The following is a 13495-nucleotide window of genomic DNA, read 5'->3' as shown; positions in this document are numbered from 1 at the left end:
AAGAGGCCCACTGAGAAGAGCTCTACACTGGCCTGTTGTGTAGGGCAGCACCTAGTGGTCTGTTTCTGTTCAGGCCTGTGCAAGAGGGGGCCCAAGGGTGCCCTGAGTCACAGCAGAGTTGGATCTATAGAAGATTTGGGAGTGAAGGGCCGGCAAATGTGGCTGGGGTCCCGCCTGAATGGTTTCTTGAAGCCATTGTCTCTGTCCCGCCTGGTCTCCTTAACAGGAGTTGATTCAGGGTTTGTGTGGAGGGGGCTGTGCAGGAGGGGGTGTGCAGTCCTCACCACAGGCACCCAGGAATGTGTCACAGGAGGGGGAGGAAGAGGAAGGGGGGAACCCATGCCTGGGAGAGACAGGACGTCAAGAACCCCTGACTAATGAATAGCTAGTGTGCCCTTGAACCTCACTGGGCTTCACTGTTCTCAGGCACAGAACAAGAGCCGAGACACATCTGAGCCCAGCTGCACAGGGATGGCGGTGGTTCATCTCAGACACTTTGACAGGCTGAGCCTTTCCCCTGCATAACTCTGATCAGCCTCCCAGCTCCCCTGGCAACAGCACAGCAGCATGGCTCCTGGTTCCAGGCCCTGCCTGCTGTGAGCAGGAGGAGGGAGGAAAAGGAGCACCAAGGGGAGGACAGCTGGGGAGAAGTGCCTTTAACTCCTGGGAGGGAGGCTGGAGTCGCTTCCTCTGGCTACTTCCCAAGCATGTTTGGGGTGAAAATGCCAATGGTGACTTTCCATTTCCCGAGTGCCTGGACAGAGTGTCTCCACAGCATGTTAGACCCAGAACAGTCCTGGAAGGTGTGGCATGGACAGGCATGGAGAAGCTAGGCCAGCAGGTCGGTGACAAAGGCCCTCTAGAAGGGCTGTGGAGCACTTTCCCTGGTCTCCTGCTGAGTCCCTGGTGGCAGGATCTCCAGAGTACAGTAGCCTCAGGATGGTGGCACATTTCCCTCTCCTGCTCCACTCTTCTGCTTCTGAAGCTGCTCGGCTCTGTAGTTGTCCTGTGACCCTGGCAGGAGTTACCAATTCTCTGTCTTAGTCCATGGAAGCTGAACAGAGCCTGCCCCATCACTTCCCTTCACAGGACAATCTAAAGATGACAAGAGAAACAGTTTGTGAGCAGCTGGCAGCTAGGGAGTCAGATGTCCTGTGAACCCCTTCAGGTATTATGAGTGCTGGGAAGGAGAAATGGGGAGAAGAGAGGCTCTTCCAGGCTGACTCAGGACCTCCCCTTCCCCAGCAGGAAATTCTGAAGCTCGAAAAGGACTTATTTATGACCGGGCCTTCTGGGCCTCTGAGTGTAGCTGGAATTAAGAGATAAAGAGACTGAACTCGTTCTAAAGTATTTTTTCTATATTATTAATGTCTCATGTACATTTATGTGAAAGGTATGGTTACTATTATTATTATTGTATCCTGAGTCTAAGGATACATCCTAAAACCTTGAGCATGCTTGGAAAACTCTACCCCAGCAGCATATCCCTACCCCTTTCTCATTTTAGAAATGTGGAATGAATCAGTGCTCAGAGAAGTTATGCACTGACCCAGGGTCACCCTGGTCATGCAAGGATGCTGGCTTCATGCCTCTATGCTTCACGGCCACACTTGTTTCAGCTGTGCCCATAGAGGAGTTACCTGGCTGGGGCAGCCAGGGACAGACACCAGACATCAAGAAAAAGAGGTGCCTTCGCGGAGTCTAAGGATCTGGCACAGGGAAGGTCCCAAGTATATGACAAACCTTCCTAAAGTTCAGAACATTTGGAACCAGAGGAGAAGGCAAAGTATCCAGACTCAGGCCAAATATACACTGCCTGGCCCAGGCCTTTGCTCTAGGACAGGCCACTCCAATGTTGAAGGTAAGCAATGAGACAAGCTTTTGGGTTTTTTCTTTCTTTCTCTCTCTCTCTCTCCTTCTTTCTTCCTTCCTTCCTTCCTTTCTCTCTTTCTTTCTTTCATTCTTCCTTCCTTCCTTTCTTTGGTTTGTTGTTTCTTTGTACGTTTTAGGTAGAGGAATCTACCTGTGTCCTAGGGCAGCTTGAAGGAGAAAAGGCAGAGTTTCCTGAAAATCAGGGAGCAGAAGGTAGGGTGACTTGCAGGTAACAAAGCAGAATAGACAAGAATTCCCAAATTATAAAATGTAACAGCTAAGTGACTGCAGACACTGTCCACATGCAGTGTTCCTTTCCAGGCCTGGAGAGGAAAGAGGCTTGTCTAGTGCACTAAGCAGGATGGTGGACTGGAGAGCCAAGGACCCTCTGACTTCCAGATGAGTGGGGCTGGTCTTCTTATGACCTTGTTTCTTTACTAGGCCACCTTGGATCCTGAAAGGAAAAGATGTTATTAAGGAAAACCCAGTAGACTCCACCATTGTCAAGGTGCACATGTCCAGGGCAGGGGATAGTCTCCAAAATTCTGGGGCTGAAGACTTATCCTGCCTTGAGGCAGGAACATAACATGGCTCCATCCCACCTCCAGCACCAGACTCTCAAAGGGAGCCACTAACAGCACCTAGAGAAAGAAGCAGAGGCACGAGGAAGTGAGTCAGAATGTGGGCAAGCCTGATTCTTTGGCCCACAGTGCTTCTGAAAAGGACAGTGAGGCAAAGCTCATCCCCACAGAGAGGCTGGGCAGGTTTTCACCATCGCCAGCCTACAGCTCAGATCAGATGGGATGTGCCCCATGGGAGGCAGACCCAACCTGGTGAGAGAGCAAAGGAGACCCTGGGGTCCTGCGCCCTGCCATCTTGTCAGGGACTGCCTTGGGGGAGGTTTGTGTGCCTGCTGATGAATAGACACCTATATGATAGAACAGAGACAAAAAGACAAATGGATGGTTTGGGCCCAACTGTGCCCTCTGCCATGGGCTGCTGGTTCAGGCAAGTTGCAATACTGGTACCAAGGCCAGCTGGTAGTTAATACTCTGAATATCACCACTGTTTCCATCCCCCAAACAGAGTCATATCAAGTGACCATGGAAAGTTCAACTACTTCCTATCTGTCACATAGTTATGGAGAAGAGCATGTGTGCCTGCACCAGTCACAGCAACTCTACAGGTAGGAGCTATTCCAACATTACACATGAGGTTTTAAAGGTTCCAGGACATTCAGGGAACTAAGTACCCATGAATCCAGGTCTGAGTGTTTGCCCATAGTGTCTCTTCCTCTGTCCCTTCTCTCCAACAAGGGTTTTACCTGCCTCCTGGTGGCCACAAGGCCCCAGAACTACCTGGGCCTGCAATCACATCCTAATCAGTTTCTGAACTGTCTGGGTTTCCACAGAGCCACTCAAACTAATATGGAAGGCATCCTATCTAACACAATCACTCTGCTGTAGAACAAATCTAGCCATCTCTGATAGCATTTCCTGGCTGACAAGGAGAATGATTGTAACATACACACACCACTTCTAATTGGGATTAGCAGCTGGAAGACAGGAGCTATGAAAAAACAAAGGGCTAGCCACATAGAAAGAACTAGAAAGCACCAATCTCTGAAGTTTCCCTCTCAGGAACAAAGAACACAGAGATACCTCGCATCATGCAGAGCCTGTGTCCTAGCTTTCACTGGGTACCACCCATCCTGGGTCCAGCCTGGCCAAGGCTGCTGTCTCTGGAGAGGGAGCTGCGCTTGGAATGTGATTCCCCAGCTTTGCCATGACACTTGGTGATGCTCCATTAGCAGAGTGTGACTCCTAAGATCCCTTGTCACCTCCTAAAGCCTCTGCCAGCCCGCCCTCCCAGCACCACACTGATCACCAGATTAAGGCGCTCGGGGATACAGCTGAGGTAGCAGCTGAGGCAGCTAAGAGCGGGATGGGGCAGGGAGGGCAGTAGACAACTCCCCCAAGGCCCTGCCATCCTCTCCCTTCCCCACCCCTACTGCAGGCACTTGGCTCACTGTGTCTGGCGTCTATACCCTTCTTTACTAAGCTTTGGCCACTGCACCAGACTCCCAGCTTGAGTGAGAAACAGCTCAGGAGGCAGGGAGTGAGGCGAGAAGCACAAAACTGGCTAGAGCCAGGAAATAAGAGGAGAAAAGTCCAGGCTCACCTGTTGTCGGTCAAGACCATCTGAGGCCAATCGCAGAGTTTCGGGTGGATCTCTGACCCGATGCCTGCTCTAGAGCAAGGTACCTCCCACCTTGTCTAAGAAGAGAAGGCTAGCAAAGAAGGAACAAGAGAGATACCAACCAGGATCAGAATATCTTCCCATCCCAACTTATTTAAGACACACAGTAGTTGGGAGTGGTGGCACACACCTTTAATCCCAGTACTCAGGAGACAGAGGCAGGCAGACCTCTGTGAATATCCTGGAGTACATAGTGAATTCCAGGACATCTAGGACTACATAGAGATCCTATCTAAAATTCAAACACACAGACACACAGACAGACAGAAAGAGAGAGATTGATCCTTTCTGTTTATAAAGAATGGCATAGGCTTGGTTCATTTGTGATTAAAAAAAAAAAAAAAAAAAAAAACAAAAACAACCAGAAAGGATCAGGGAGTTGGGACTGACTAGTCTTAGGCTTGGATGTTCAGTAACCCAAATGCTATGTCACAAGAGGGCAAGACTAGTGGGCATGAGTGGTGGGAAGAGACCAACAAAGGGCTCAGATGTTCAGACACTTGCATGTGAATAGAGAAGCAAGGCTACATACCTGTTCCTCACTTCCTGGGTTCCTATGGGAAGTTGCTAGGAGGCCTGGCTAAGCTGAGCCTGGAGGTGCCCAGCCTTTCTCAGCCCTGTTCCCTATCCCAGGGCCTGCATGCAGGGAGTGAACATGGGACACACCAGGGGCCCAGACACTCCACCTGGCTTCTTCTATGCTGGGGCTCTGTGAGGTCCTGGAGAGACAGGTCCTCCATCAACTGCCCTCACTTGAGCTTGAGCATATGCAGTGATTGAATCCTTCCTTCCGTATCACACCCATCCCCAGAATTCACCAGTCTCTTTCTTGTTGCTGTCCTAAATGAACACAAGGTGAAATCATCTCTATCAGCAAAGATTTCCTCAGCTAGGAGGAAACCAAGAGTTCCTGCAGCTCAACTTCATAATTTTGCTACTGAGATTAAGAGTCAGAGAGACTTGTACTGTCCAAGGTCACACAGTAGGCCAGTGGCAAGGCCATAACTGTACCTCTCCCACCCTACTACAAGAGCCTAAAAGGGGGCTTCTCCATCATATCCCAAACAAGATCCTGACCTGCTATGGACGGCAGGGGTCTGGGGACAGAGGAGGCCGTAATGCGATAAGCCGACTGGCCATCTGGCTCTGGGACAGAAGAGAGCCCAGTCTGGTCGCTTCTGCTGCCTGGTCCCAAGGGGCCCTGTGTCGCAAGAGACAGACTGACAGATGGACAGGCCTAGGTCTGGGTGGAAGCCAATGAGTTCCCTGTAGTCAGAGCTGACCAACTTTCAGCATAGGGAAAGGAATGGAGGGGGCACAGAGAGCAAGGCCAGGCTCCCCATAGGGCAAAGAACAGCAGGACAGGGAAGAGCTGGGGTTTCCCCATCCAGAGCCTGAGCCTAGCTCTGTAGGTAGGCCCAGCCCAGCCCTGCCAAACTCAACTTCCCAGCCTCCAGCCCACTGGCCAGCCACAAACAGGGCCCCCTCCTGGGGGAGGAGGAAGGCAAACACATCTCCCCTGGCACCTTCTCAGACATGCATGCAAAACTAATTAACATGGGGAGACATGCGAGCAGCCGGCCAGCTCCACACCCTTGAGTCCATGCAGACAAGGCGAGCCCTTGTCCGGGGGACCTGCACAAAGCTTTGTTGCTAATTTAGGCATCTGTCTCTGTCTGGTCTGGTCCTCCTGCCTGCACTGGGGTTTTTCCCAGCCCCTCGGACAATGCTGGGAACAGGCCCGCAGATCCCTTATTCAAATCACACCCGGGACAATGAGCTCATTGTGCAGGCCACAGAAAGGGGGATGCTAGGGGGTGGGAGTGTGTAAGGGGCATCGGGGAGTGTAGAAGGGTGAGGGTGTGAAGAAAATAGGAAGCCAGTAAAGTGTTTACTAACATAGCCCCTGCAGCTGCCTCGGGCCCCTTGCCCCTCCCTTGCTCGGCTGGGAGCTGGGAGTCTTGGGGCTGAGAGGTGGGGACCCCAGAGTGGATGAAGGGCCTTGTGTCTATGGGCCTAGCAGATAGACACAAACTGTGACTCAAGCCTTCATCTAGAAGGCTTCTTCAACAATCTACAGCTAACCCTGAATGTGCAAGAGGAAGGAATTACTTTTTAAAAGAATGGTTTGGGGGTTCTTTTATTTCTTACCTCAGGTTTGGCAGACTAATGTGTAGACTCACTACAGAGGAGACACGGCTGGGGAAGGAGGCACTGGCTGCGTGGGACAACGAGGGCTGCCTCGGCCATTGTCTTCAGGCAACATTTCATTTTCTCCTCCTTCCCATCTAATAAATTAGAAAGTAGATGGTAAACTGCAAAGGGGCAGGCTCCCCATGGACATGGAGGTGGGAAGGCAACTCGGTGAGCTCTTGGCAGATGGGGCTCCCCCAGCCAGGCTACAGCTTAGGCCATACCTGGCCAGACATTGAGTGCATCCTCACACAATAAATAACATGAAAAAAAAATCCCTGTGTCTGTGTGTGTCTAAGTACATACAAGCAGCATCCTGATGTCCCTGAGCCGGGAGAGCTGAGGCTTTGAAATGTCTTCCTTTTACCAACACCACCCCCAGCTCCCTGTCGTCTGAGCACGCCTAGACAGGCCGACATAAATAGACACACACACAGCCTGACACTGACACGAAGACACAAAAAGAAACACACACACCCAGAGGCGGTCACAGACACACACTGACAATGGTGTAATGAATACTGGATGGCAAGTGCATCCAGTCAGAAGCTCCCACCACTGGGGTGGCCAAAAGGTTATAGTGTGGCTGCAAGGCAGCTCTCCAGCACCCTCCTTCCTGTACTGCATCCCGGTCTCCTTTGATGGAGAAGTAAAATACAATTTCACCATCTAGATGGAAGCAGGGGACTCTGAGTCAGGCCAGTCTATAGTCTATATCTGGTCCAGCCCTCAGTCAGGTTTGGCTAGGCTATCTCAGAGGCTTTCCTTCTTTAATTAATGATGAAAAAAGGGCAGCCAAAGCCATTTTGTCTTTCCCTTTCTTCTTTTGCTTGTTTTCTGAGGATGGAGCTTATGTAGCTCTAGCTGACCTTGAACTTCTTATCTTCCTGCCTCCATCTGCTAAGTACTAGGGTTAAAGGCATGAACCACCATATCTGGGCTTTAAAAGCCACCTTGATTGTCCTGTATCTCAAGACAATCTATCCTGAAGTTGGAGTAGAGTGGAGCCTGGCTGGGATAGTTTTCCTTTCAGCACTCTCAGGCTCCAGTTCCTGCTGTTAAAATAATTTTGGAGGGGTGTCATAAGATGAAGAGAAACATAAATGGTTAATATGCACCATCCCATGATGGAAAAGTATTAGCTGGAACCAAATAAACTGTCAACAGTTGACTCTTCATGATTTAACAATAAAGAAATCGTATATGGATCAATCTAGCATGCAACTGGCCCCACAAGAAGGGAACATTCCATTTATTTATTTATTAAATTTACTGTATTATATTTTGAGACAGGGCCTTATCAGTTGTTCAAACTGACCTTGAACTCCTGAGATCAAACATTCTTCTTGCCTCAGTCTCCTGAGGAAGTGTACATCCTCACATATGGCTTCCCTACTCCAGTGTCTTCCTCAAACACTGCTTTTGTCCCATTGAAGGGAAGATAGTAACAATGACAGTGAACTGAGGGTGAATTCTACTGGACCGTCCATCCACAGTTCACACAAAGAAGGAACAGCTACTAGAAAAGCTATAAATGTGTACATGGGGCCTGGGGCCTGTGTTGGAAAGAAACCCACCTTTTTAGTTGTCACCAAGCTGTCTTTTCTCTTCTTCTGATCCTGGAGCATGTCCTGGAAGAGAGACAAGGCCCTTGAGAGGGACAGCAGAACAGGAAATGAGACAACTGTACACCTCCTTCTTCAGCAAGGGAGTCTATGAGCCACTCTGCTCTGGAGGAAGCCTCCTGACTGCCAGTGTATGCTGTCAACTGGCTCCCATATTTAAACCCTTGGCAAGTCTCTGTGGATGTGACATTTATTCAGTTAACTTCCTCCAGGAAGTCTAAGCAAAGAAAGCCAGAAGGGAGCCAAGGCCACCCAATGAAAGGAAGACCCACTTGCTGCTAGACCCTGAACAGCCCTTGCTCTGCTGTTCAGCATACAGTACTAAAAGTACATGCTATCTTCCTGGGAAAGCATCCTGCTGACCTTGGCTTTCCTAAATGAAAGGCAGACGTTTTAGAAAGAGTCCCAGCACTGCTGTCTCACCAGTAGCTACTCACCCATCTACAGAAGAGAGTATTTCAAGTATACTCTCACTTTGCCTACAGCAACATCTGGACAGTACATAAGGAAGCAGAGGGCAGGACACATCCTCCTAGTCTTCTGATGGCCAAACCAAAGTTTTAGAAAGAACTTCCATGCAGTCAGAATATCTAAGAGCTTTCTCTCTCTCTCTCTCTCTTTCTCTCTCTCTCTCTCTCTCTCTCTCTCTCTCTCTCACACACACACACACACACACACACACACACACACACACACACACACACACGCCAATAACAAGTTTACCAGAGTAGTAGTAATGAGAAGAAAGCCATTTGTCTTTCCTGGTCATGGAAGATAAGGGACAGAAAAACCCCATAGTCAGGGAAGAGAGTTAGGGCTAAGGAAGGATGCATCTCAGGGCTGGGTCCAACCCAGCAGTGTGGGGAAGTAGCAGCCAGATGCTCACTACTGTCAGTTTGCATGCAGACCTAACTGCCAAGAACTACACTGGGAATTCAGCCTAAAGAGAACCAGGTAGAATTCTGAACCTGATGCTCCAGACAAACTTCCAGTGTCTAAAGAGAAGAAAGCATCTATCCATGAATTCCTCCAGGTATGGTTTATTATTTAATTGCACTTAAGATGTTTTCTACTATGCTCACACATAAATCTCAATGAGTTATTGATATTCTAATTCTTAAGATCAGAATTGTTTTAAATGAATAAACAGAACCGGTGGGATCTAGAGAATTGAAGTCTGGCTGAAGCTAAGTGACAGCTGATGGTCACGATGGGCAAAGCATGAAATGGCCTCTGACTTTGTGCTTGCAGGTTCTTGAGGAGTGAAGGGGGTTAGGGGAGGCCAGAAACCACAGAATGATGATAACTGTCATATTCCATGCCTGCTAACTCAGCACTGCCTCCCCTCAGCCTGACTGCCCTGCTGTGGATAGATACATGAAGTTCCATATTAGAAGAGCTAAAGGGATGGTTAGGGGATTGTGGTTTCCTCCTCTATGTCCCCAAGGCCCTACTTGACACATAATGTGCAGTCAATAAATGCTGAATGAATAAGTGATTGTGGTAGGAAAATAATGTGGCATGGAAGATGTCCAATTTCTGAGCTCTACAATTTCCTTGCAAACTTGGAAATGGCTCCATGAGCTACTGGAGTCCAAGCCAAGTACTACAAGGTGACAGGCACAGAATGGGCATGCCTACTCAGCTCCAGCTGGCCTAGGTGGCACAAGGCCTGACAGCCTCCATCCTACCCATCTTGTACCCATGGTGACCAGGCCAGTTCTTTTAGCTGGCTCCCTGTCTGTTATTCTCAGCTTCTGCCATCTGACCTGATGTTCCATACCAAATCTCATGCTCTGTCCAGCAGGACACTTCCATCTTCTCTGAACCCTTGGCCAGAGAGTACTCCCCTCTGGCATGGATGCCCTGTTCTGCCCTCTTAGTGGCCTAAAAGGCATGTTTTGGCCCAGGAAGCCTTCTCTGGTACTTCTATCTCCAGATAAATTCCTCTTTTCTTAACTTCCTGGGCCCAAGTTAGATCATATATCCCTGTACATGTGCCTACTAAGGCTTTTCAAGCTATTCTCTCTGATCCAGAGGTCAGGGGGCAGGTTAGGGTTCTCCCTACACTATGGAGCTTATGGGCCATCAGGAAACACAATGACTCAGTACGGCATAACTGACAGAGAGCTAAGCTTGGTCCCTTGCTTGCTGTCTTCCGGGAATTTTATTCACGACAAATATGTGACCCGCCATCAAGATGGGATGCATACTAATATTATTTTTCTCTATATATTTCTATTTCTCTCTCTCCCCCTCTTCCTCTTTCCTCTCTTTTCCTTTCTCCCCTTCTTTCTCAGATCCAGGGATTGACCTTGGGCCCTGGCACTTCTTGAATGCTATTCCTAGATTCGCAGGTGACAACAAACAAAGAAGAAGAGTGGCATGCTCATGGTCTCTGAACTACATCAGAAAGGCCCCAGAAGCTAGCTGGGTGCTGTTAAGCCTCGTGCTTCTGTCTCACTGCTGTGCTCTGACAGTGTAAGAGAGAATCTGCAGCACCTGAGATGAGACACAGAGGTGGGTGAGATGGCTTAGGGAGGCTGCCAAGCCTAATGACCTGAGTTTGATCACCAGACTCACACAGCAGAGAGAACTAGCTCATGTTGTCCTCTGACCTCTCTCTCTCTCTCTCTTACACACACACACACACACACACACACACAATGCAAATAAACATGCAGAAATGTCAGTATATATTTAAATGCAACTGGATACAAGAAATTGCAGGCTTATAAGGATGGGTAAACCAGAGACCCCCTCCTCTTTAGTCTGCCAAGGCACTTGATAAGGAAATGACACTATAGTTGCTCTCCTAACCAGCAGGTTTCTATGCTACCAAACTGGCAGATAGAAGAAAGCCATGACATTCTTCACTTAAGGAAACAAGATTGAGGGCTGGAGAGATGGCTCAGCAGTTAGGAGTGCTTCTGGCTCTTCCAGAGGACCAAGTCTGGATTTGCACTCTTTTTAGGCAGCTTACAACATCTATAATTCCATTTCCAAGGTACCTGAAGCCCACATCTGGGCTCTGCATGCATCTGCACACACATGGCACACACACACACACACACATGGCACACACACACACACGGCACACACACACACACACACCTTAGAAAGAAAACAAGCCTGGACAGAGGACACAGATCCTAACCCTCCTCCATATGACTGTACACCACTTCTAAGAGCAGAAAGCAAAACCCACATTCGCCCTGAGCAGCCAGTCCCTTGCAGTTTTGGGTCACCCTGATTTTATTTTAATTAATTAATGAACTTATCTATCTATCCATCTATCTATTTGAGACAGAGTTTCTCTGTGTAGCTCTGGCTGTCCTGGAACCACCCTGATTTTTATAAACTGACATAGCAAAGCTTTGGCTGACAGACAATATCAAGACAAGCCAGGATCTGATGGGATGTTTCCCACCTCTCTAATTCTTTTCTGGGGTTCCTGGAGGCCTGGCTCTGAGCTCTCCCATCTGGATTACTCAGCTGTGTTGCCTCCCTGAAGCAGGAGATGCATCAGCGACATCTTCCAGCAGTCCAAACAACCCCATGCTGCTTTCCGAGACCCAGCTGATCCCTTGGAAGACAACCGAGTCAGATTCCTAAGAACTACAGTTTCTGAGACATACCCTATGCCATCCCCATATGACATCTGACTAAGAAAAGGGTGGACCCTAGATTATGTTCAATTTTCTGAACTAGGCCTCAAAGACCCAGTGTGCAAAGATCAGCCCAGAACCTGGCACAGGGCAGGCGCCCAGTAAACGCTTCATACCACCATCATAACCACTCATTAGGATTTTCTTTCCCCATCTCTCAAGCTCCAATGAGAAGCAACTTTTCAGACACTCCCAGAGTATGGAGACTGGGAGGCCCCAACCCCCCACCAGGGTTTCCCCAGCAAGAAACTGAAGCTTCTGAAAGGGACCAGGGCTGGGGGCAAGACTGACCCACAGCCTGGGGTCTTCCAAAGTGAGAAGGCTGAGCAGGTCTCTACCCTTTGACAGCAGGATGAGCCCAGCACCTCTCTGGGGGTGGCAGGATCTCTCTGGAGACCAGAGGCCTGGCAGGGAGCCAAAGCAGGAGCCTCTCCAAGAAAATGCTGGCTTTGAGCCAAGGAGCATCCCAGAAGCTCCAACTTGCTAAAGGCTCAGGGGAGGAGGGGCAGCCAAGAGATGGGCAGCCCCAGCCATTTCCAACCAAAGGAACCTAGCCAAAAGGGAGTTTGACGTGAACCTGGGACACAAAGCTGTCTTCCCTTGTTTAGTGGTTTATGTATCTTGGAGATTATGAAGTCACCAGTGGAGGGGGGTGGATCCCACTTTTGGAACAATGATCATGTCAGCTCCAGCTCTGCCCACACAAACCCACTAAGGTACTGCTGACCTAAAGTTTTTTTATCTAAAGGTTCTTTCAGGATTACTCTAAATGCTGAAAAACATAATGTCACCCATAGATTCGGGCCACAACTTCCACCTCCAAGGACTGAGGATAATCCCCACTTAATGGGCTCTTCTAGGTTGTCCTAAATGCCCCCTCAGGCCTGAAACTCTCCACCTCATTTTCCCACTATACTCTATGGATAGGCCTCTGTGATTAGACATCTCCTGGCTGAGATTAGATCAGTTCAAGTGTCAGGTCAGTAAGACGGCTCCACCCTCTGGTTTAGATAAGCCATTTCCAGCAGAAATGGAAGGGGGGGGGGTTCCCTATGCAATCTCAAATGTTTTAGAAGCCTCATGCCAAAGACAGAAGAAACAGGTCATTTTAATTATATATTTTATTTAGTCTTATATTATTTAAATGTGCCATACTGCCCACATTTATGAGATCAACCACTCATGTCTATTGGGTATCACATTGGGCAGAACAATACAGCTCTTGGGCAGGTCCCCATTTTCAGATGAGGATATGGCTTACATATCTATGGAGAGGGCACCAAGGTAGAAAGCAAAGCCCCAGACTCCATCCTTACAGCTGGACCTACCAGCCTTCCCTTTCTGCTTCCAGATGCACAACCATGAACTATTAGGTAGAGGACTGTATGATCAATCAAGCTCAGGGAGACTGCAACATAAACCTATTTGAAACAGACACTCAGAAAGGACTAGAAATGGATACATTTGATGTTATAAGGCTGGGGAACAAAGACAGCAGGAGGGAATGGGAGGGAGGCTTTAGGAGACCTCTGGGTCAGACCCAAGTCTTGCTGAGGTCCTCTGTTTGTGCCACCCTGCTCAGGGCCACCTGGCTCCCATAGTGTGTCAATACCCATGCTCCAGCACAGGGCCTGGGGAATGTTCCACCACGTCTCCCTGGAAGAACTACCCACAAAAGCTCCTCTCTGCTTTAGAAGGCGAGAACAAGTCGTGCATTTACCCACTGCCTCTAGTCTTCTTACTCTGAGTCGCCATGCCAACACACAGTCATAATTACCAAGGAACGCGTCAATAGTGGCAGCATTGACAAAGACACTATATCAGGGCTTGTGAGCTAAGCAAGGTCAGGCTCTTCACAGCTCCCCAGCTTCCTGCCCA

This window comes from Phodopus roborovskii, unplaced genomic scaffold, assembly GCF_943737965.1.
Source record: "Phodopus roborovskii unplaced genomic scaffold, PHOROB, whole genome shotgun sequence".
NCBI lineage: Eukaryota > Metazoa > Chordata > Mammalia > Rodentia > Cricetidae > Phodopus > Phodopus roborovskii.
This window is presented reverse-complemented; position numbering follows the sequence as displayed.